The sequence below is a fragment of the Sus scrofa genome, chromosome X (assembly GCF_000003025.6).
Source record: "Sus scrofa isolate TJ Tabasco breed Duroc chromosome X, Sscrofa11.1, whole genome shotgun sequence".
Taxonomy (NCBI): domain Eukaryota; kingdom Metazoa; phylum Chordata; class Mammalia; order Artiodactyla; family Suidae; genus Sus; species Sus scrofa.
In genome coordinates, this window is record NC_010461.5 from 91533827 (window position 1) to 91560111 (window position 26285).

A 26285-nucleotide genomic window follows, 5' to 3' on the forward strand; every position below is an offset into this window, starting at 1 on the left:
CTCGAGCAAACTATTTGATCTCTGTAAAGTTCAGTTTCTCCTTCTGTAGTTTCTAAAGTGAATCAAGCTCTGTCAAGCTTTGGTGCCTCTGTATAGGCAGCTCCCTCTGCCTTGAATACCACTCACCTCATTTAACCCTGACCAACTCTTACTTATCTTTCAGGTCTCAAATCAACATTGTCAATTCCTGGAAGCCACAATTCCCCAGTTAGGTAATGCTCTTCTGTGTCTCCTCCCAAAGTGTTCTCAACACATCTTCAATCATAATAAAGGTATGGTAATTGGTAATATTTTTTTTAAACTTGCTCCTTTCACACATTAGGCACCAGCAAACTAGGGTCTATAGGCTAAATCTGACCCATGAACTCTTTTTGTACAGTCTTCAGGAATGTTTTGCCTTTTTATATAAATTGTTTTAAAAAAAGAATATGCAACAGAGATCTTAAGTGTCCCTCAAATCCTAAAATGTTTACTATCTGGCCCCTTACAGAAAAAGATCAGCCTTTGCTGAACCCTACCATAGACCATAAGAAATCTGAGGACAAGGACTATTTTTCATTTCATTGTATATCCTATTCCTAGCACAATGCCTAGCACATAACAGGCACTCAGATATTCGTTGAATGAAGGAATGAATTGATATTTATAACCAGTATTTTCTCAAGTATAGTTTATAATAGAATCAAAACACAGTTCTGTCTCCCAATTTGCAAATAAAACATACTCCTTTGGGGTAAAATTTCTCTAACCTTGAATGGAAACTTAGACAAATCACATGACTTCACATAACTTTTCTGTTCATTCCTTCAAGAATAAACAGTCCTGGGAGTTCCCATTGTGGCTCAGCGGTAACAAAGCCAACTAGTATCCATAAGGATGCAGATTCGACCCCTGGCCTTGCTCAGTGGGTTAAGGATCTGTTGCTGCTATGAGCTGTGCTATAGGCTGGAAGCTGCAGTTCTGATTTGACCCCTAGCCTGGGAATTTCCATATGCCACAGGTGCAGTTCTAACAAGCAAACAAACAAACAAACAAAAAAGTCCTAAAATTACTCACAGTCCTAAAATTACTCAAAGTCACAAAACATAGTCTTGATTCAGTAATCAAAACATTTCCAGTTGACGATATTAATCAAATTCTTCAGGCTTTACTGAGAAATAAGGTCCTCCTCCCACTCCATGCTGAGGCCTATGGGTGGTGGCCATCTGCCTTAGAGAAGTGGGGGATAAAGGTTTTCTTCTTTCTTTCCCCACTTGCCTGCTCCTATTTGGACCCTCACCCGGATAGAAGCAGGAGCAGGAAAGAAAGGTAAAGGGATTGGTCAGTTCTCCCTTGGTAGAATGAAGGGCTTCCCGTTCTTTTGGTTTCTTGGCTCTTTTCTGGGTTTTTTAAATGTCTCCATCACTGAGAGCCTGTCTCCGGCAATTTGGGAGACATGAGTTTATAATTTATATTCAGGTTGGTAGCCTACAACTCTTTCCTTAATCAACTTCTAGGAATCTAACAGTTATACCCAGTTTTGTTTTGTTTTGTTTTGCTGGGGTCTCTATACTCATCGAGGTGGCTCTATTGGACAGGGTCCAGTGTGACCCTACCTTGGCTGTCTTTCATGGCACCCTTTTGATTCTCAGGAAACACTCAAATATCCCTTGCCTGATAAATTCTGGGAATGCTGGCCAATCCCAACACAGTCAACCTTGTCCTCCTGCCAAGGGCCATGTTAGCTTTCTCGGAATGAAAATGCAGCTCCAGTTCTCTGCCCCTACTGCAAGGAACAAATGTCAAGCTCTCTGAGTGGTCTGGTGAAACCCCTGTCACTAGGGGTGAGGTGAAGGAGGTAATACCCCTACCTCTCCAGCACTCCTGTAGAAGGTAGAGTGGAGTCTTAGCCTGGCAAAAGATCTCTGCAAAGAAATGTTTTCACAAATCTTCCTCTCCACTCTCCTTCACAATCTGGCTTATTTCTTGGAAGTTCTTCTGGAGCATTTCCTTTGTAAATTCTGTGTATCAGGATCTGGCTTGGGAATTGCCCATCTACTGTAGGGCATCTATTATGTCTTTCTGGAAACTTGAATTTTAATATCATATTACCTAAGACTTTTATTTCTAATTAGGTGGGAAATGTTAGGCTACTCCTAGTGAAATCTCCAGTTTCATTCAAGTAGCCTCATTCTCTTTTGACATTTAAAAAATTGAGATGACAACATTAACATGTAGTGTATGCTTTAGGGGTGTTTTCTTCTATGATCCTCATGAAGAGAGTTTTTCCTCTCTTTTGCAGATGATAAAACTGAGAAATTAATTGATTTCCTCAAGTAACCCAGAAAATGTCGATCAAAGTTGAGGCTGAAACCCAGGTCTAGCTGATTGCAAAATCCATGGCTTTCTGTTACAACATGATCTTCAGACTTTTCCACCAAAATATCCCAAATGACAGAATAGAGCGAACATATATCCCTGAAAAAGGCTGGGTAGCCCAAAGAGGCACCACCACAAGTGCGACATTTCTCTGAAGTCTCATGGTTGATTGTCAAAGTACGTACACAATTTGCATTTTATTCTACAATATGTGTTTACTGTCATATAAACTATGTTAAAAATTATCACTCAAATTGCCTATGTTCTCCCTATCTGAAATTTCAAGTAAAATTGATCCTCTAGAAAAATGTACTATCTTTACCCTGTAGTTTCATGAATCTTGAGCATATTACTCCAGTTTGAGAAATCCCAGCATACTCCACAAGGTATTAGACTATGCTGGTGAGATATTAACAATTTCAAGGAAAGCCTCAATCCATTGTACCCACTAGAATGAGGGAAATGAAAAGATAAAAGATTCAAGACTTGTGGAGTTCCCTGGTGGCCTAGTGGTTAAGGATTTGGTGTTGTAACTGCTGTGGCTTGGGTTTGATCCCTGGCCTGGGAACTTGCGTATGCTATGAGTGGGGCAAAAAATTTTGTAAAAAAAAGAATGCAAGACTTGTTAAGGAGAATTTGGTGATAAAGGAAAAAGCACTGCAGTAATTTCATAAAGATTGGTATAACACTTATTATTACACTATTATATTATATACTACTATTATTATTAATTCCACAATAAAAATTGTGACCATGAGTTTTTGGACAAACAATGCACCAATGATGTTATAATATTGGAAAAGTAACATGAGGACATTCAGCTGTTTTTAACCTAGAAGCCATGGAACACAGAAACTAGATGCCTATTTCTGATGAAGAGGACGGTCCATAGCTTTCATTAAATTCTCAAAGGAATCCAAGACCCACAAAACGTTAAGAATGACTGCAACAGAGAAGAGAGCAGAGACTTTGAGATCACACTGCCTTTTTTTTTTTTCAAATACTGGCTACAAGCTTAATAAACTACATGATTTACTTTATCTCTGAGCCTTTGTTTCCTTATTTGTAAAATGAGGACAATAATATCCAAATCCCAGGGTTGTTGTGAGGATTAAATGAAATTCTCTACATTAAATGCTTGACACAGAGTAGGCAATCCAAAACTCTTCATCTCCTTCTTGCCACAATATACAAAACACAGTAAGGGCATTTAAACTACAGTTGGGATGAATCATTTATCATGGAACATGTAACCTGGATAGATATACCTTCTTTAACGATATTATACTTAAAGCTTAGACCCCTCCCCAACCAGAAATACAGACCTAGATTCCAAGACTGATGTTAAATCTCCACAAAAAATTCAAAATGAAAGTATTCAGTTGGTGCCTTAAAAAAAAAAGTTTCTCAAACCTGGGAACATACATATGCACACATTCTGGTCATAAAGATGAAATTATTTAAACACCTCTACATTCCGGTATGTTTGGTTTCAATTCTAAGTGTATATTACTATAAAACCTAGGATTAAAAAAACCTCTTGAATTGAACAGGAGATCTTAAATGTCAAATTAAGAGGCTTTTACAAAAACTGGGAGCCTACCCTAATCCTTCAGATTCATGAAGAAGCCTTGAAGGGGTTAAAGTGGAAGGCTTATACAAACTTTGCTTCTCAGCTTCTCTCTTATCTCCTCCCTCTCTGGCTGCACACTCCACACCGCTAAAGCAAAGCCGAGCTGAATCACTACCTTTCCCGCACACTCTCAACTGTTGCCTGTGAGAAAGAGGAACTGGAGACTTAACTATTCAGGCTGCTTCCATTCAAGTGTTCCAGACGGTAGATACACATCCAAACGGACACTTCTCTTGGCTCTTTGGAGTATATAAGGAGCAGGCATCTGAAACTGCAATCTGAAGCTGTAAGTGGCAACTGGCATTTTAATAACTAATAGAGGGTGCTTTTCGATTTTGCGCTGGAAAAGTCTGACTCTTTAGGAAGATGAAAGAGAAAGCATACTTTGCATGAATATAGTCTTGCTTCTCTGGAAAAACAAGGCTTTCATTCTATCTTCCAGATATTCCAGAGATGTTCTTGAACAAGTTGCCTGTCGGTGCAAGCTTCAAAAGGGGTATTTAAATGGCCAACCCCGTGCATCCTGTGAGCCAGGAAAGGTAAGAGAGATTTGGAAATATTATGATGTTATTTACAGTGAAATGAGTGGTATTATTTTATTTATCGGCAGGTGTGACAAATAGGCACCATCTGCCGCAGAAGATAAAGCAACTCCCACTTGAGAAGCGTATTACTTAATGGCTTCAGCCATTGAAGAAGCACTTGCTACTGGAATTGTTTTTTCACAGGGTGCTATAGAACTAGATACTCTAACAGCTCCCACTTCCCCTTACTTTTCTCCCCACCTACACTGGGCAGATAAATACAAAGAGAATGAGTAAACTCCTGAAGGCAGCTGCAATTGATAGTTTTGACTGTCTCCTCTGAATTGTTTCACTGATCATTTTCCTTAACTATGTCATGGGATTTCATCTCTGAAATTATGTAGGCAGGTGTCACTCCGAAAAGTGTAGAATTATCAGTGAATTGTTTTCAGAACTTTATCATGTTAAAGAAAAAGCAAATGTAACTACTTTGGGGAGCTCCTTGAGGACCAAAACAAGAATCAGGTTACATTTATCTCTATCTCCTCAGCACCTGGCAGAGTGTCTGGTACTTGGTTGGCACTCAGAGCTTTGCTGAATAAACTGTCAATCTGATTTTGCAAGTTCACACAGAACTTTGCTTCTCTTACTAAACACACGTTTCACCCTAGGAATCCCTCTCAGGGTTGATGGATGGAGAAAGCTCTACATTCCTTTCTCATTTTAAGGAGCAAAATTCATGATCTGGGCGTGTGTGTTATTTTGCTTCTGTGAAATTATACATGTAGTATGCTGATATTGAACATTACCAAAGACTTGGCATTTCAATGTTCATACCAAAAATACAGATTTTTTTTTAACCAAGAGTTTTATTTATGAAGTTAATGATAAAACATGCAATCAGAAAAATCAGAGGCCCATTCACATGGCTTGCTTGTAGGTGTTTTGATTTACATTAGAATTGAAGGAAAGCGGATGCTCAGGCTAATGTTAGACCATGGCCATTTTCACTTCCCTCAAATTTTCCTCACTCTTTCCTTTCTTCCTCTCTTTTTCAGTGTTTTCCTACCTCTCTGTCTTCACCTCTACCTCTTAGCCACTGCCCACATTGCTCATCACCTTGCTTCTCACATTTCCTTCCTTCCCTCATCTTCTCTTCCCTCCATCTTCCTTCCTTTCTTTTCCTAAATCTTTACCCTTTTTCCTATCCCTCACTCTCCTCCTTATTCCTCAACAGCTTTCCGTCACTTTTACAAAGACTACAGACTGATTTTCACTTTATGAACTTTGCTTTCCAGAGAAGACTGAAGGATACTTAAATCCTATAAAGGTCTTTCCATAAAAACCAGATTCTTTAGAATTAATAGAATTTTGATTTCTTTTGAAATTGTATGGTTATTTTCCCTTCCATATGGTCCAGAGTTTTTAATGGTGCAATCATTATCTGTGCAATTCATTAATTAGTTAGCAGAGAAAGCTATGGCAATAAATTCTGTTTGGAAAGCTTTTATAAGACAGTTGTCACAGATACAGGAATAGAGTAACAAAGAGGACCCTCCAATACCTAACTTTTTGTTTACTCATTTCAAAGTCCTTAATGGATTTAAGGAGTTAAATCGATAGACCTATCTGAAATGACCAGAACATTTGGTATTCTGCAGGCTATAGAGATTTTAAGAAATATATGATTAGTTTTCCAAATGCTCAAATGAAATGTTTAAAGAAACTGAAAACTGTACATGAGATCACTGTTCTCTGTCCAGCTTCTCTAAGCTTCACAGAATTCTAATAAATTTTCAATAAGTATTTAGACCTAAGGAAGATTCAGGGTCACCTGTGCTGGAGGCAGTATTATCAACTGTTACCAAAAAGCATCTGTAGACACATATGAACTTTCTAAAACTTAAGGCTGTAAACCCCATTCCATGTAGTTTTCCTTTAAAATCATGTAGCTGAAATGGGAATTCAAAAGCAAGTTTCTAAAAAGTGATTATTCCTTAATTCCAGATTATAAGCAGGAATTTAGTGTCCTTTGCACAATAAGACATGGGGAGAGGGGGAGGGTAATAAAAATACAAGGGAGTTTCTGAAAGTGATCTAGCTATCAGAACAAAGATAACACTGTGCTTCTCTCCAGTTGTCAGTGCTAAATGCACTTCTTCAGTCATACCCAGGCATTTATTCAACAATTATTGAGCAGGTACTGCAAGCACTGAATACAGGATAGAAGGTTGAAAAAGATTCTCAGAGGGTTTATAAATTACAATTTTGGGGAAAACACAGCAATAGATACTTCAAAGATTAGGGAATGTAACTTCTCCAGGAGAGATACAAAGCCTGTGGGAATCAGGAATTTGATGGGAAATCAAGGTCAGTTTCATGAGCTGAACTATGAAAAGTGGTAGAATTTCCCCAAGCAGGATGTGCGAAGATGAAAGAAATTGATCAAACAAAAACACGGAGGTAGGGAAGTATGTGATGTTAGCATTACAGCTTGATTGGAAAGGAGGATGGTGGAAGAAATTAAACTCAGCCAGGACCAGGGCATTGACAGTCTTGAATGCCAAGCTAAGTCGAGAATGGAATAGTCCAAAGGCAACAAAGATCCTCAAAGGCAATACGTGGGCTACCAAATATTTATTCGTTTTTCATCCTATAAGAGTAGTTATGAATGAATTATATAGTAATGGAAGGTAAAGGAGCAAATAAAAAATATGACCTATAGCTTGATGCTTTTTTCCCATAAATTTCCAAATAAAACTAAACAACATAGTGTTCAGAATAAGGGTGTTATGTGTGTAAATAAAAGCAAGGTAATGCTTAGCAGAATTCAGAATATTGATAATTTCTGGGGAGCAGGATGAGATAGGGAGGAGCATAGGTAGATGTCATGTAATTATTAATTATTCTCAATCCTAAAGTTGGTAGGTGCTTGTTCACAGGTGTTTGTCCATGGGTGTTAGTAAATAAATAAGATACCCTGGATACACAGGTGATGACAATGTGCCAAACCAAGGAGTATGACTGATCCAAATCCATGCGTTTGGAGGTCCACAGGAGACTAAAATACACCCTAATATTGTCAAGGCTTTCCCCACTTGGATTGCACTAGCAGGGAGTGTTTATTTTCCTCCTACCTGTCTCTTGGAGGCCAGGTGAAAAAGTAATGCGTCCGTTTGGGCTGCCCTGGACTGTCAGAGACCTGTATCTCAAGCATTCTGTTCCTCGGTAGAGCGGTGCTTCCAGCCCTGGCTGCATATAAAAATCACCTGTGGGGCTTTAGGCACTACTGCTGTTCGTGTCCCACACAAACCTACTGAATCAGAACTTCGGAAAGAAGAACTCAGGTATAGATATTTTCTAGAAGTTTAATAAGTGATCTTGAGGGCAGAAGAGACTGGGAACCATTCCTTGCAGAGTGTACTTAGAAACTCTAGTTGGGTAAGCTTGTCACAAATGTAGATTTCAGGGTCCTATCCCAAGAGATTCTGATCTAGGGAGCAAGGGGAAAAGCCCAGAAATCTGCATGTGTAATACAAATCTTCCAGGTGATTCTGAGGCAAGGGCTTCCTTGAGAAACATTGCCCCAAAGGTTCCAAAACACTAGGGGCCCAGGGTGATTACTCTATGCATTCGTTTCCTAGGGCTGCCATAAACAAAGTACCACAAACTGGGTAGCTTAGAACAACAGAAATGTATTCTCTTAGGTCTGGAGGCTGGAAGTCTGAAATCCAGCCTTCAGCAGGGCCATGCTCCCTTTGCAATCTACAGGGTAAAATCCTTCCTTGGCTCTTCTAGCTTCTGGTGTTTATTGGCAGTGCTCAGCACCCCTTGGTTTGTAGATGCCTCACTCCAATCTCTGCCTCTGTCTTCCCCCTTCTCATAAGGACACCAGTCATACTGGATTAGGGCCAACTTAATGACCTCATTTTAACTTGATTACATCTGCAAAGACCCCTTTTCCAAATAAGATTACATTTACAGGTACTGGGTGTTAAGATTTCAACATATATTTTTTGGGGGGGGACATAATTCAACCTATAGCACTCTTTTAAATAGTTTTTTAAAGTGGGGTCCCCAAACAACTAATAAGACAGATTAGCTATGTTCTTTACCTGGGTTATCTAGATAGAAAAACTAATACTTAATCAAAGCTCAATATGCAAAGAATCACCTGAAAATCTTGTGCTTAGAATACATATTCCTGGGCTTTGAGCCAAGCTAGGAGAGTACATTCAGCCTGTGGAAGGGCCTAGGAATCTACATTTTAAATGATGTAGAAGGTCCATGCATCACACCCTTGAGAAAAACTGGACTTGGGAGCACAAGCAAGGCCAAGAGCTGAGTTGTCGGGGGAGAAGGAGCTCCCAAGAGCCGACCTTGAAATCTGCATTTGTAACAAGCCACTCAGGTGAATCATTGCTTTGGGGGCTGGTATTCATAGGGAACAAAAGTAAACCTACTGTGATTATCTTTTCCACTTGTTTGTTAATCAGAAATCAAAACAGATGTACCTTTAAGTACTGCAAAAACATTTCCTAGACCGTAGCTCCAAAGAAAGTCGAAAGATAGCCCTGTCTCTTTGCTTGTTTCTTAGGAACCAGTTGGCTCTGCATGGGTGGCAAAGGCAGAGGTAGGTAGGCTAAGAATCATACAGATTACAGAAAGTATAGTGCCATGAGCTAGGGAATATAAACTTTAAGCTGAAGTGCTCCCAGGCTGGCAAAATTCAAGATTATAGAAGAGTAATGTGATCGTTGGAGCTATTTCTATTAACTCTCCTTGGGCGTGTTAACAAGCGACAGAACTAGGCTACATTGTCAGCTCTCTGCCACTATTAACACATAGAAGTTTGACAGGTGATGGTAGCTTATATTGTTTATTTTAGTCACCCATATTCAAAATTCATGTTCAAAAAAACAAGCTAAATCATTTTGGAAGCCTTCAACAGCAAATAGTTGACCCTATTTACATCCTGGAATGTTTTGCCAATGAAGCCAAGATTCTGTCTTTACCAATAATGAAATATGCAGTTATTTGCTCACAACAAATATACTCTTTCAATTACTTCTGAGTGAGGGGGAGTATATTCTCACCCCACAGACCTAAATGAGAGAGATAGAACACAAAAAGAAAATTGGAGGAAGCCTGTATTCCTGAAAATTCCATGATCTGTTAAAGTGACCCGTGGCACTGGGATCTGGGTTTGAAAAAAAAAAAAAACAAAACAAATCCTTAGATTTAGGTCTTTATTTCAGTGTTAGGCTTTCCTGGTTAAACTAGCAGTGGTTCTCAGTCCTGGCTGCACTTTAGGGTCATTTGGGGACTTTTTAAAAATAACAGGCCCTGGACCCCACCACAGACCAATAAAATCTGACTCTCTAGAGTGGTAACAAGGTCCCTACTGTGAAGATTATGATTCACAAATGTCTAGATTGGGGCCCAGGGTCTGTATTTTAATAAGTACCTCTGGTAAATTTTATGACCAGTTAGTTTGGAAAACAGTGTTCTAATCTAGCCTAGTTATTAGCTGCAGTTTTGTGAACTGAATTTTTTTTTTAACCTTGTAACAGGTATTTATCACTTACGGGGGAAAAAAAAAAGCATTCAAAGTGATGAAAATCGGGCATACCATTTTCAAACTAATTTTCCCAGAGCAAACCATTCTGCAATATATCAGTTAATTTTTATTTCAAAAGAAATTGCCATCTGTTTTTCTTAGATACCCAAATTTTTTGTTTTTGATTTTCAGGAAAATAAATCTGTTGAGGAATTTTAAGAGTCAAATCTTCTGAGCCTACACCTGCTGCTGTCAGCATCTCTGAGACCTACTCCATCTGAGAATTACCAGGTCTGACAACACGTTCCCTCCAGCCTACAGTGAGGGATGTCAACAAAACTGTAGAAAAGTCACATCCTCTAGACTTCCAACCCTCAAGCTGTGGCAGCTGGGAAGAAACCCTGCAAGCTCCATCCTTACGGGAGATTCAGAAAGACAAGAAGGGTAAAAACTCAGATATGCTGAGCCTGAAATAAACAAAAGCTTTTAGAAAGTCTCCTCACAGAAGAGCCCAATTAGATTCATATAATTAATGCACACATTAAATGAGCTATAGATAAAATAGAGCCCTTCCACCCTCTACGAAGACAGTAAAAGTCCAATTTAATACTCTGAGACATTCTTATCTACATACCAGTATTATAAAGCAGTTTCACCATATTTTAATCAGTATATGAGTAGGACTGGGGAAAAGAAAATATTTTATTTACATTTTTAAAAAACGATTAAAAAGTTCTGATAAAAAAAATTATTTGGGAAGGACACAGTGTGCTGGAGGACAGAGAGGGTGTGGCAATTGCCAAATTAGAACATCACCATTTTCTTACTTGTGCACTACTGACTTGGCTCTGGTTGTGACTGCTCCGTATGACATTGTTAGAACACCTCCATCATATTCAGAGACAGTCTAAGTGACTGTGGAATGCCTCAAGGGCAATAGCAATCAAATAGAAACAGGGACCAACTCAAGTCTTGAGTGATGACGGAGGTGCATTTCAAGTACCATGGAAATCTCACTGGGCGGGCCCATTTCCCCACCCTGGCAACTGAGGTTGACACTACTTCAGATAAGTATTCCAACCTATATATGTATGTGGGCTTATTCCTGAGCCTCCTGGCCATTCTCCTCATCCTGCTCTTCACGATGCTCCTCCGGCTCAAACATGTCATCTCACCCATCACCTCTGAGAGCACAGAAAGTGTTCCTCAGTTCACAGATGTAGAGATGCAGAGTCGAATCCCCACTCCTTAAAGTTAGGATGAAAGTGTATTTTAATGGATCTCAGTGAACCCTTGAATGTTGATGTTCAGGAAAGCTGACTGTGTTGCACGTAGCTTCCCATGTAGGAATCAACAAGTTGCTCATTTAACAAGTTGGTTATGTTCTCTTTGTGTTATTCTTTATCTTGATTCTGCTTGTGGGATATCTTTGCCAGGAATATAGAAAATGGCAGCTGGTTGGGAGGGCAGGTTTCCATAGTAACCAAAGAGTGCCTGGAATTTGAGCAAACCTCAGACCACAGAAATTCATATGCAGCTGTTGTAAAAAACACAGGATCCCTGGAAGCTCCAAGAACAAGGAGAATTTGCCTTCAAAAGGGCTGATTATTCAAAGAGGGTACCCCAAGACAGGAACAAGTTTTAATTTAGCATTTGGACCCTGAAGAATCACCTCTGTGTAAAGTGAAGCTAAATAATGTCAGAGATTAATGAAAGGGACCACGAGCCCTTTCCCAAAGGAGCAGTGATTTTATCATCTATGGCCATCAGGTCTGTCCCAAATGAAAGAAGAATTTTGAAAGAAACTGCTTCAGTGTAAAGAAGTTTCTAGTCAACAAATTCATCTAGAGAAGGAAAATGTGCATTCTATACCTGTGTTATTACTATTACTGGACTTTTAAAAACCCAGATAATGGCAGATGTATTACAAAAATCTGGAACAATGAGCTCCACCCAAACCAAGGGAAAATTAAGTCAAAATGTACTGGTAACAATGAACCTTATATTATACATGCAGCCTCTTTGCCTTTTTCTCCCTCTTCATCATGTTCCAGGATTGAATGGCACTCAAATATAAGCTTTGTTTAAAGATGGCCTTGGCAAAGAAGACTCAACTGCACTTTAAAGCAGAAATGAAATAATCTTGGTATTCTGTCGTTGAATGATTGTGGCTTTGGACAAAACATTCGAGCCTCTGGGTGCCAGGTTTTTCTTTCTGAAAAATGATCTGAGAGCTATTTAGTCATCACTAGACTCCTTTTAGAGTGTAAAAAAACCCAAAGAGACAGAGGAGAAAAGGACTAAACAACACCCTCCAACAAATCTTTATTGAGATCAATGTCCTCAGATGTCACATTTGTCTTTTCCAGAAAATGCCCCTCTCTCCCTGCTCCCTGCCAAAAGATGAAGTGTTTCACTTATTACCTATAAGAGAAATATATTTTAAAAATTCCATTCTCATAGGTAGCCCTAGTATGAGAGTAGTGGAGGAAAAATTGGATTCTTTAAATATTAACATTCCAAAAGGGAACCAAAGGAAATGATTACTGTTTACAAATTAGAAATTAAAAGGCTAGTCATACTCTTGCCACCAAAGAACTAACACCTATGTTAAATTCTGCCTGCTTAAGAAATTAGTTCTCTCTTGCACCTAAAAAGTGGTCATCAAGTTTCAACCAGGTGTTCCCTCAAGAAGTGCAGTGGCAGTGAGAGAGAAGTGGAATGGATATTAGGTTAATGAAATCTCTACCAGACATGCAGATCTCTCTAGTTTGTTACCAATTTAGATTGGCCCCTTTACTCTGGTCTAAATCTAGGATGGAGGTGAAATTCCCAAGTGCGTTCTACTTTTATACACAGTCATTTGCCAAGACTCCCCTCTCCAAGGGGCTGAAAAGTGTGAAATCCCCACATGCAGAGCTAAACTTAGCAAGGCTGACTCTGGCACACCTGTTACAATAGCGCACCGTAAGAGATGGCAACTGCATTCTGCACCATTCAGAAGAGATCAGCATCAGCAGGTAGGCTAAGACTCGGAGAGGGTATGTGCCTATCCTTTCGGCATTGTATTTTCCAGCATGCAAAGTGATTCATATTATTACATTTAGTGGTTTAAGTTATGTCTTTATTCAACACCCCAACTCCATGTACCCTTTAAAATGTCAGTTCTTGGCAGTCACACATGAACTTCATCAAAGGCTGCTAACCCAGAACTTCTTCAGGACACACATCTCCCCTCACTCCGGGCTTTGCTTTTTGTGCTCACAGTATTTGAATGAACTGTACAGTTAAGAAGTCAGTGGCTGGATAAATGAAGGAACTGATTACACTTTGAACAACAGTGAATAGCAAGATACCCACTGCCTTGTTGCTGAATCTGATGAAGAGACAGACTGTGAATCTATTCCTTGCCCACCTGACGTCCCCAACCCAGATTTCAGGAGTTTAAAACTGCTCTTTAATAACTGACTTGGATGAAGATTCCTAATGTATGATTAGGTTACTCACCTGGAAAACAACGACTCTCTTTCATCACAATTACCCCATGGGATCTGGACCTTCACTGAGCATTAACCAAAATACACAGCACAGATTGCACTAAAATAGCAGCATAACCCCTCACAATTTCCAGTGATAACATAAATGGAGATGCATGTAAGCAGATGTGTCATTATGGTGACTCACATGGTATTTAATCTTCAGGAAAATAAACTGAATGTTTTCATCATAGCAAACCTACTATAAAGAAAACAACTTTTCCATTTATATTAAATTTATTATATCCCCCAATGTATTAATTAACACATATTACTGCTCAAAGAGGCAGCTAGAGCAATCAATGGGCATAATTTGAACTTATCCACCTATCCAAAATGCTGACTTGACAATTCCCTCCCTCACTCCTACTCTCCAAAAAATTGCATGTTAGCCTAAAATGTATATAAACATGTAGGTTATTTATACATAAATGTATTTTCTTTTGGCCACACCTGTGGCATGTGGAAATTCCTGTGCCAGGGATTGAACCTACGCAATTGGGACCCGCGCCACAGCTGCGGCAGTGCCAGATCCTTAACCCACTGCACCACAAGGGAACTTCCTAGATGTACTTTCTTTTAAAGTAAAAGACTGCGTCTTCACTTTCTATTACACTGAATCACATGAAATTGCCATTTCTGTAGGTAAAAAATGCCAAAATATCAGCAATTTCATATAATTCAACCAAATACTCACCACATGAATTCTTTAAATAGTAAATTCTCCTAATATGTTTAAAATAACTTAATTTCTAAAAATGTACTTGGCATACATTTCAGGATCATGGGTTGTATAAAACAAGGTTTATTGTAAAAGACTTTTGTGTTATGTATTATGTATTAGGCAGGAAATATTAAAGGTTAATCAAGTAAAGACGGGTTCATCCAGCCTAACATTTCCATCTATGCCAAATCTGAAGCTTTGGACTCATAGCTCAGTTTGACCACTACAGACCCCATCAAACTTACTAAGTAGGTAAGAGGGGTCCATTTAATGCAACTAACTGGTTATATTTAATAATACATCTTATTCACCCGCATTTGTACAAAGGAAGCTCCTTTTTTTTTCCAACAAAATGAAGAATTATGTGGAAGAAAACATTGGATTTCTTTTGTATAAAATCATTAATATTTGAAATAGATCGTATAAACAGAAATATAATATTTGAATTAATATTTAGCATGTCATTTTTTAAAATGATTTTTTTCCATTATAGCTGGTTTACAGTGTTCTGTCTGTTTTCTACTGTACAGAGAGGTGACCCAGTCACACATACATATATATATAGCATGTCATTTTTGATCCCTGGGAAATAAATTCTGTTTGGTTTGGTTTGGTTTGCTGGTATCAAATATCTATTCTCTGAAAAATATAAAGAGCATTAGTCTCTTAATTTCAATATAAATTGTAATGATTACAAATTTGTGGGATTTATAATTTTGAGGTGTCATTATTCCTTCTTATTCCCTGATTACCCAAATTTTATTTTCTCCCCATTTGTAACCTTATTGGTGTGTTTGTTTCTTTAGTAGTAAGATGTGAAAAACAGGTAATGACTACCAGTTGCCAATGAAAGTGATCTGAGGTGAGAGCAAGATAAGGTATCTAAAGTACCGATACCTTTCTTTTTGTATTTTTAGGGCTGCACCATCGGCATATGGAAATGCCCAGGCTAGGGGCTGAATCTGAGTTGTAGCTGCTGGCCTAGGCCACAGCCACAGCAACTCAAGATTTGAGCTGTGTCTGCAACCTACACCACAGCTCACGGCAATGCCAGATCCTTAACCCACTGAGTGAGGCCAGGGATCGAACCCACGTCCTCATGGATGCTAAGGTTCATTACCACTGAGCCACTATGGGAATTCCCCAATATCTTTCAACATTCCCCAACTTGTGGGATATTTTTATTTCCCACTTTGTACTTTCTTCATGTGACCCTCACAGCAACCCTGTGAGTAATGAATGGAGGTATTATGAAGTCTGTTTTACAAAAGAGGACGTTAGCACAGAGAGATTGGTGAGACATTCATGGTTATACAGAGGCCAAGTCAAGAGCACACTGCCAGTCTTTGGACTCCTAGTTTAGTACTCATCTCAAAAAGTGCTTTGCTTTCTGAGCACTGAATAGATATTCCAAAGCTATCCATTCCATAACACCCCAAGTTCTGCAAAAATTACTGAGTTCCATAGGTGATTAACTCCCTGTGCCCAAATTCAGAACAAATAAGCAGAATTATGCTATCTCTTAAAATCATTTCTTTAGCTATGGCAACACACATTTAACACACTATAGGGAAGTTTACACAAAGGCAGATCCTACAGCTTTAATCTACATGGAAGAAAAGAGGCAGAAATATGGATGGATTATCAACCCACAATGCAAATCCCAATCCTCTGATAATTTGACTTAATATTCACAGTCGATGCCAGTTCTTCATATATAGGATTATGATCTTTCCCCTCCTAGAAATGAGAACACCTCCTCTTATGTAAAAATAGTGTTCTTATTTAAAATTGTACAGTGTTCTAAGTGTACACAGCTATATCATTTGTGCTCTTTAATAATTACAATGGCATTAAAAGAGAATTACTGCCTAGAGAAGCTTCCTCTAGCCACACAAAAAATGAATTGCTGTACCTGTAGAAAGAGGAGACAAAAAATGTGAAATACACATAGAGTAGGAAAAGGAAATGCACATAATAAATACAGATGAGGAGGTTTTGAAGAATAACTTGAGTAACTCAAAGAATTTCAATTCATTTTTCATAAGTATTTATTGATTAGATCATACACACATGGTGGAGAATAAGACAGAGATTACATAGAGTACTGAGCTAGACTTTGTGGGGACCTAAAGTTTGCAATCATAAAGTTTACAATCTGGCAAAGACGATAAGTACCTAAATTCATTCATGCATGCATGCATTTAATATTTATTCAGCACATACTGTATATGCTAGCAGTGAAAACAGGACACTATGCCCTGGTGAAAGTTATAACCTACTGGGATGGATATCTCTGATCATATAATTGCAAGAATACTGCATTACAAAAGAGAAGTATAGGGTACTTGGGTACATAAAGTGGAGGGGATGCTGACTACCTGGCCTAGAGTGTCAAGGAAGATTTCACTGAGATGATGTCTAAGCTAAAATCTAATGGATGCATAAAAGGAGAGAACAGAGCAAGCATTCCATAGACAGAACAGCACGTGCAAAGATTCTGAGGTCAAATAAACTTGGCACACTTAAAGAAGCACAGTGAGTGAAGAGAAGTCTCCAGAATGCTGGAAAGGTTGACAAGGACAAGAACATGCAGGGCCTTGTGGGCAATATTGTGGATCCTTAACTTTATCTTAAGCACAGAGAAGAGGAGAACTCTGGCAGCAGTGTGGAGGATGGACTGAAGAGGGGCAAGAGTGGATGCAGGGAGACCAGGCTATGGCAGTTGTTCAGGAGAAAGATGACTTACCTTAGACTTAGCACCATCCCATCGAGTGGTAGATTTAGTAGATAAAATTAGCATTACCTGATGACTTGGATAAGTGGGGTAAGTAAGAAGGAAGGCTCTAGAATGAGTTACTAGGGTCTAGTGGCTCCATCCACTGAGACAAAAATCACTGGAGGAAAATCAGATCAAGGGGGAGATGAATTTCGTTTTGGACATGTTTAACTTGATGTCCCTTTGAGACATCCAAGTGCATATGCTGAAGAGGCAGTTGAATATACAGATCTGGAACTCACAAGGGAGCTTAGGGCTGGAAACAGAAATTTAAGAGGCGTTAGTGGATGCAACTGTCCAGGGAGGGGTTGTAGACTGAAGAAAGAATGACAATAATGTAACATAGAATCTGCCCAAATATGTTTCTCCCTGTTTTTGGAAGGCTAGTCACTTGCCAAGCAGGTTGGGAAAGAAGATTAGGCTTAAGGATCCTCAAACTGAGGCAGATTGCCTGGAGATACTTGGTAACAGGAGAAGAGTGAGTCAGAAACAAAGTCCTCTGGAGAGGGAAGACTCCAACCTGAGGAGACCAAAAAACAAACACTGAGTACAAAGGTTAGGAGCAGGACCATAAATAAGAGGAAAATAGAACCAATAGTTTGAAGCCAGGAACTAATGCAACAGTGTTGGTCAGTACAAATAGGGTCCTGAGAGTTTGCAATGAACAGGGGTGGGCTGTCAATCACAGGTATATGACTGTACTCATCATGTCCCTGGCAGGAAACAGATAGCATTCTCAAAAAGGGTGAGTAAAGAAACTTTAATGAAAGGACTATTTACTAAAGGGTGGGTGGGTTTAGAAGTCAAAGGAGATGACAAAGTACTCAGCTGCAGGAAGCTACAACCACTCTTAGGTTTGAAAGGCGAAGGGGAGCGAACTGTTTTCGGAACCTGGCATGCCCTTGCAGCCTTGAGAAAGAAACTAACAATCTACGACTAGGTAAATAAGCAAAGCCTAGGAGGCTAGAAGATTAGATACTCCACTTTCTCCTGCACCATGTCTACTGATGAATATTGAATCCACCTGGAAGCCAGAGGGCAAGCTAGTCAGGTGATGCAGTTTATTAAAAAAAAAAAAAAGGCCAGTTTCTTAAAGCAAAAAGCAGGGTGGAGAAGGTTTGTGAAATTGAATCTGGAGAAGACAGAGAATATACAGCACAGAAATAAGTTGGCATATTGGGATGGCTTAAAGATCCAATTTGAGGTTTACTGAATATGATTTTACTATAGAAAAGATAAAACATACTACAGATTTTCAGAGTTCCCTGGTGGCCTAGCAGTTAAAGGACCCAGCATTGTCACCACTGTGGCTCTGGTTACAGCTGTGGTGTGGGTCCATGAGAGTGGCAAAAAAAAAAAGGAAAAAAAAGCACCCTAGCTATTTCAAATAGAGGAAATTTTAAAAAAGGAACTGATTATGCATGTAATAGAAGACCAATGGGGTCAGTGAAACAACCTTGAGATTAGCAGAAGCAGAAAACTACCACTAATCCTAGGGCTTGAGAAACAATGGGAAGAGGTAATATTAACAGAACCCAGAAGCAGGGACCCTCTTTGGTCATAGAATCACGGAGGGGCCTCCTAGCTGATGAGACCACAGAAGGGGCTACCTGATGGACTCTGGGACCTTAACAGAAAGGGCTCTCTGGTAGGAGCTACAGCCATGGAAAAGAAAGATTTTTGAGCCCTTTTTTAGTAGAGCATGCTGTGATTGATTAACAATGTCTTTTATGGTGAAGAGGGTAATGGAGGCATACATGCCACATATCTTTCATCATCAACATAGACTATTTATTTCATGACTGTGTAGCATGAAGATATAAAGTGTTAGGGTAAGATCTAGCTGGGGACAGAATTTCTCTTAGGAAGAAAAATGGCAAAATACCCATAGTCCATTTTAATTGTGGAAATCCTCAGATTATAGCTAGGCTGGAAGCAAGCAAAAGATGGATAAACTGTATCATAAGAAGTTAACATATATTTGAAGGGTTGCTGGGTATGAACTACAGATGGAAGGTAAGGAATAAAAAGTAGACAGAGGACCTAGCCACATGGCAGGAGGCTAGAGGCTAAGCAGAAGACATAACCAGTGAAGATTTTTCTCTCAGAAGAACTTTGGAGAAAAGCAGTAGTTAATGTTCTAGACAACCCATGTAGTCTGGATATATCAGTACTTTGGTAAATAAAGGGACTGTGATGGTGGCTTGCATGATGGCATGGTGCAACAAAGAGACTTCACAGAGGGCAAAACATAGAGCAAAGATGGTAAAGTTGGTAAAAACAGGAACTTGGATCCAAAGGTAAACAGAAGTATAAGGCTTTCCCTTACCCCAAACCTTAGATACTGTAACTCATCAGATGCCTGGAGACCCACTAATTTTCACATCTAAATCAAACCCTTCAAAGTTTAACATTTCAAACAAATGGAGTATCCAATACTTATTCACCAATCTAATACATATTTGTAGGTGATGTTGAAATCTGCTAGTTTATTCTAACATGGTTTATACCCTAGAGTTCTGACTTGTGGCTAGAGAATGTTCTGGGGAATAAGAAACACCGATTTCTAACTTTTGAAGAATTTCCACACTGAAGTGGTAGAGACTTAATCTGTGTACTTTGAAAAGACAGAACTCAGATCAACAAATAGCATTTAAAGAGAGTAGGGTTTATAGGAAAATAACTTTGACACCTTGTGTTTCTACTAACAGAGATTCTCCCAAATAGAGCAGGTTTTCTCATACAGTAGAATACTGTTGAAACAATTCAAGCAGGGGCTGATAACCATATCTATCAGAGATAATGATAATAATAATCACTAGCATATTTTGAAGACTTATGTGTTAAGCTCTATACTTAATATTCTATATGTATTCTTTTTTTTAAATTGGTTACACACCACACACACACGCACACACACACATATATATATATATTTTCATTTTTTCCCAGATAGGTTATTACCAATTATTGGGTAGATTTCCCTGAGCCATACAGCAGATTCTTAATAAATCATCTATTTTATACAGTAGTGTGTATATCTACATGTATTCTTATTTAAACTTAAAATCCTACAAAGTAGGTGTTACTATTATCCTCATTTTACCTACAATATTGAGGCTTAGAAAGGTTAAATAACTTGCCCAAAGTTACACAGCTAATAAGTGACACAGAACTGGGATTCTAAAACAAAGTTAACTGACTCCAGAACCCATATGCTACCATTATGATCTACTGCCTATGTAATGCTATAAAAGTAATCCATATATTGGCTAGGAAGGTGACCTGGGGAGCTTCTAATTCTAAGGTTCTATATGTGTATGTATATAAATATATATATATATAATATATGATCTCTGTGTATGTATTTATGTATATACATGTGTGTGGAGGGTAGTGGAGAATATATATATATATGTATACATACATACATATATATACACACACATACATACATCTTAATACCTAGAACACTAGGCAAAGAATTCTTTAATCCATGAAAAAGATGAGTAAAAGATGCCCCCTCTATAGAAAAAAAATCAATACAACTTGAAATCGATATAAACTGAGAGGTGGTCTGTAAAATTTTGGTTGACAAGACATGGGAAGTGACCATATTCTATGAAGTTGACAAGGGAGATAACCTGGAAACTATGACTAGCATGTAATGAAACATCAGTCACCTCAATTGTAATTTAACTGGACCATCTGAGATAGTGATTAGAAAAACCGAGGTCTACCTGGCATCTGAAAAAAATGGAGACAAAGAATCAGTCATTGCTTATAAAGCAACAGTGCTATTTAAAAAAATTATTAAATATTTTAAGCCTACAGAAAAGTGAAAAGAAATATTAGGAAAGGTAAATCATTTTACCTATAAATCTATTACCAAGCTTAACATTTTCCCATATATTAGCTTCAGATTTTCTTTTTCATGGCTGCATCTGTGGCATATGGAAGTTCTGGCCAGGGATTGAATCTGAGCTGTAGCTGTGGTAACACCAGACCCTTTAACCCACTGTGCCACAGCGGGAACTCCTAGCTTTAGAATTTTTTTTAAGAGAAATAAAACATTATAGGCAGAGTTGAAGCCCCTGTGTATTTCTCCTTGATTCTATTCCTCTGCCCTAGAGTAAACTACTAAAACCATCAACCCCTACTATCAGTTTGGACACCAAGGACTGAAATTACCTACCCTCCATCATATATACCTTATTCTCTATGTTAATATGACTACTCTTCCAGTAGATTCTTATCCAAGTGAATGGCTTGACTGTTCATTATAGGAACTTCCTGAAAGATTCTTCAGCTTTTCAATGGAAAATGTTAATGTTTGTGCCCTAAGACTGAATACCTCTCTTCAAAATCCTGCAATTGCTGTTTCCACCAATTCTGGATCACTATATCATTACCCCATCCAATTCTAAATAAGTCCCCACATAAATTGAAAGTTAACCAAACTTCCAATTCTCAATATTTTTTTTTTTTTTTTTTTTTTTTTTTTTTTTTTTTTTTGCATATTGGAAGTTCCCAGGCTAGAGGTCAAATCAGAGCTACAACTGCTGGCCTAAGCCACAGCCACAGCAATGCCAGTTTCCAGCCAGGTCTGTGACCTGTACCAAAGCTCACAGCAATGCCGGATCTTTAACCCAATGAATGAGACCAGGTATCAAACTCACATCCTCATGGATACTAGTTGGGTTCGTTACCACTAAGCCACAAGGGGAACTCCCAATTCTCAATAAATTCTGGCCACCTTCAGCTCTCTGATCTCAATACCAAATGATATTGCCAAAGGTTTGGGGAGGTGCTTTTTTCCCTTTTCATGATAAGTAAATAAACTCAAGTTGTGTCGGTGATATATAAGGAACCAGCATTCAACATTACCGTTCGCAACTTGGTATTTATCATTACAATATATGATTTAATTTGTTTCACTACATATATATGTATATACGATGATACATAATATTATTTTGAAATGCATGCTTCTAATCTTAGTTCAGATTTTTTTTCATGGAAAATCTGAAACTATAGTTATACTAAGTTTAGAAGCATGCATTGCAGAACACTATTACACATCATATTTATATTTTAGATATGTATCTTAGAAGTACAATATTAGTTGGATTTAGCATTTTTATTGAATTTATTATCTGTATGTTTTTATAATTCAAAAAGATACATGAACCCCTTGTTTATAGCAGCTTAAGCAGCACTATTCACAACAGCCAAGACATGGAAACAACCTAAATGTCCATCCACAGATGAATGGATTAAGAATATGTGGTACATATATATAGTAGATTACTACTCAGACAGAAAAAAATGAAATAATGCCATTTGCAGCAACATGGATACAACTAGAGATTCTCACACTAAGTGAAGTAAGTCGGAAAGAGGACAAATACCATATAATATCACTTATATGTGGAATGTAAAATATGGCACACATGAACCTATCTATAAAACAGAAACAAATTCACATAGAGAAGAGACTTGTGGTTCCCAAGGGGGAGAGAGGAGGGAGTAGGATGGACTGGGAGTTTGGGGTTAGTAGATATAAACCATTACATTTAGAATGGATAAGCAAATGAGGTCCTACTGTATGGCACAGGGAACTATATCCAATCTCCTGGGATAGGCCATGATGGAAGATAACATTAAAAAAGAATGTGTTCATATATGTATGTATGATGGAGTCACACTGCTATACAGTAGAAATTGGCACAACACTGTAAATCAACTACACTTTAATTAAAAAAAAAGCTTTTACACAATTCTAAAACTTTGAATAACAAGTTATAAAATTTGACAAAAATTAAATCTGTAAGTTTTAATTGGTATGTTCAGCCCATTTACAGTCACTGGGATTACCAATATATTTGAACTTATTACTATCATCTTATTTTGTTATTTCTCTTAGTTTTTGTTTGCTTTTTTCTCCTTTCCTATGTTTCATTCAGTTGCTTAATTTTTTAAAAAATTCCCTTTTATTTCATCTACTGATTTGGAAATTAGGTATTCTACTTCTATTCTTTTAGCTATTAACCTTAAAATATTAAGATATTTTAAGATATTTAGAGTAAAGGATAAAGTTCATCAGCATATCTAGTCTTCCCTTTCATAATACAAGGACTGAAACGTAGAATTATGGGCAATTTATTTCCCCTCATCCTCTATATTACTCTTGTTGAGCATTTATTTCCATTTTGTTTTAGTTTTAATTTTGTTTTTATTAAAACAATGCATGAACTGATCTTAAAATTTTGAAAATATCATGCTGAGTAAAAAAGTCTTAAGACAAAGGGAACTTATTTTGTGATCACATATTAAATGCTAGAACTACACTGTCCAATATGGTAACTACATATATGTATGTATACATATGTCCAATATGGTAACTACTAACTACAAATAGCTACTAAGCACCTGATATAGGATTAGTCCAAATTAAGATTTACGATAAGTATAAATTGCACACTAGATTTCAAAGGCATACTATGAAAAAAAGTAAAATATCTCATTCATAATTTTATACTGATTACATGGTGAAAATGATAATATTGTGGACATATTAAATAAAATATATTATTTAAATTAATCACCTCTTTTCACTTTTTGTAAATGGCTAATGTAAAATTTTAAATTACACATGTGGCTCAATTTTTAATTCACATTACATTTCTATTTAGTAGTGCTATTCCAGAAAAAGCAAAACTTATCTGTAGTGAAAAAATCTAAACTGTGGTTTCCTTTAGAGAGATGAGAGTGGAGACTGACTGGAAAAGTCAGGAAGAAACTTCCTGTGGTGATAACTATGTTTTATGACTTGATGGAGGTTAGCATTACACAGATTATTAATTTGTCAAAATTCTGAATGTTATGTTCTAATTAATCATATGCATGCTGAAGGGTTTAGAGTGAATTATATTGATATTTTCAATTTATTTTGAAATGCATTAAAATTATTATGTTTGATGGGTGAGTAAAGGTATGAATAAATAGATATATGATAATACAAATATTATAAACTGTTAATTGTAGAATCTAGGAGGTGGGTATACATACAATTGTACACTGTACAATGCTTTTGATTTTTTTATGTTTGAAAATGTCCATTATGAATGATGAATAAAATTATACATGTAAATAATTTTAAAAGTTAAGTACATGAAACAATGGCTTTAAAGACACTGTTTAACAAAGGCAATAAAGGACACTATAATTTGTAGATATGAGAAACAAATGAGGTGACCCCTATGATTGCCCTAGCTAAAAGAGCACTTCCAGGCCATGGCATAGGGAGGAGGTCTTCAGGTAAAGGCCAGTGGATTCTCTCTGTTGATGTTATGGAGCCTAAAGTCTGGGGAGACCAATGCAGCTAGAGTTAATGAGACAGAAACAGAACTCCAGAGACTTGCAGAGATTTCATCTCAAGTATTCAGCAGTGTAACTACCAGTGTGCATGTGTGAAAAATCTACCTGAGGCCAGGGAAAGAACAATAAGAAAGGATCAGATCAAAAGGAATGGTACCTGACACAGAGAGCCAGAAATAGTACCTATTTCCACCAGTCAGACTGGGAAAACTCATAATTCACAAGACATTGGGTAGGGTACCTAGGAAGGTCTGGCTTCAGTGGTGGGAAAAATTAGCCCTAAACTGAGCTCTTCACTGGACTCAGCTAACCATAAAAATGAGACCTGAAAGGTTCAAATTGTTTCCACGTAACTTAGCTGCATCTAAGAACAAAATTCACAAATATTTATAGGAATACAAGTATATCCAGCACCTGTCAAGGCAAATTTCATAATCTCTGGCATCCAATCAAAGATTGCCAGGTATGTAAAGAAACAGAGATACAATTCATTCATTTGCATATATGTGAGTCTTTCGAGGGAAGATATTTATCTTTACATCCTTAATGACTAGCACAGAAACTGGCACATAGTAGTAAGTTCAACAATACTGAATGACTGACTACACAGCTAAATATCGTATTGTGACTCACACTGCATTTCCTTTGGTGCCTATAGCTGAATTTGCTCAGTGGAAAAATCTAATTCCATGACCTGGCCCACGTACTCTGTTCCAACCAGATGCTGTTTACTCCTAACTGGGTACTGAAATATATGAAAGACTATAGATACTGTGGACATTTTCTTTGTCATTACTGAAAAAGAGTCTAGGCCAGATTAATAGTTGGGAGGTTGCTTTTAGTAAACAGGTTATTTACTTACATAGCCTGAATATGATACTAATATTGTTCTTTATATATATCCATTTACTTATCAAACCTTTTCCTCAGTATTCTTCACATGTTGAATTCTGAAAATTTCTGATTTAGTAGAGCCCAAATTAGTGGGGTTTTACTTTACATGAGGAAAACAGATAAACATAATAATTTTGGAATAAAACTAATGTTTTCTTCTAGCATATGCTCTTAGCAGCACTTTGTGATCTCTTTCATTAGCTAGTAGGAATTTAGGTTTGAGTGCTTCCATTTATTCTTAGGTTTTCATTTTGCTTGATCATTTATTAAACTGTATATTTGCTATTACTATCAGAATTGGTTGTTTTGGGAATAGTGGTGATGTCACAAACTCAGCACTGTAGCATCATTTTGAAGGGAGAAAAAAATGAAAATGTAGATAATAAGACTCTTGCCTCCATTCAAATATATATGATAATTAAAGAACAATATGAAGTTTTTTAAAAGCAAAATTTTAACATACTGGGGACTATCTTTAGAATTTAATGGAAAGAAAATTTTCATGATAGCCACACTCATTTATATTGGATTCACGTATACAGTCAATCAAAACAAAGCAGTTACACAGTAATGACTAACATGATAATGATGAAATTCTGAAACAGGGGCAACTGAATATGCATCACTTGCTTTTCATATGTAAATTCCATTACTAAGAGAGCATTACTGTTCCCTTATATTTCTATATAACACTGTAGCTAATAGGAGTATCATGATAGAATAGGGGAGAAATGGTCTTCATGTTGCATTTGCAAATTTACGAGAAGTAAAAAAAAAAAAAATCCAGATTTAAATCACAGGATAAGACCTTCCTTACCTGGGCACTTAAATAGTTTAGCATGAGAATGCAACTAACAGATTTGTATCTAATCTACAGTTTAGCTATAATTCTCTGGT

General features: G+C 37.5%; 1 protein-coding gene and 1 long non-coding RNA gene across 8 annotated transcripts in view; one reads left to right on the forward strand and one right to left on the reverse strand.

Moving 5' to 3' along the window:
* The window catches only part of DCX (doublecortin), a 326902-nt gene that overhangs the window by 216156 nt on the left and 84461 nt on the right, over nt 1–26285 (reverse strand). The gene's annotated exons all lie outside the window — the stretch shown is intronic.
* LOC106507011 lies at nt 949–15341 on the forward strand. The gene is made up of 3 exons (XR_001302675.2): nt 949–4277; nt 4434–4530; nt 10268–15341. It is a non-coding gene; the product is annotated as an uncharacterized LOC106507011 (long non-coding RNA).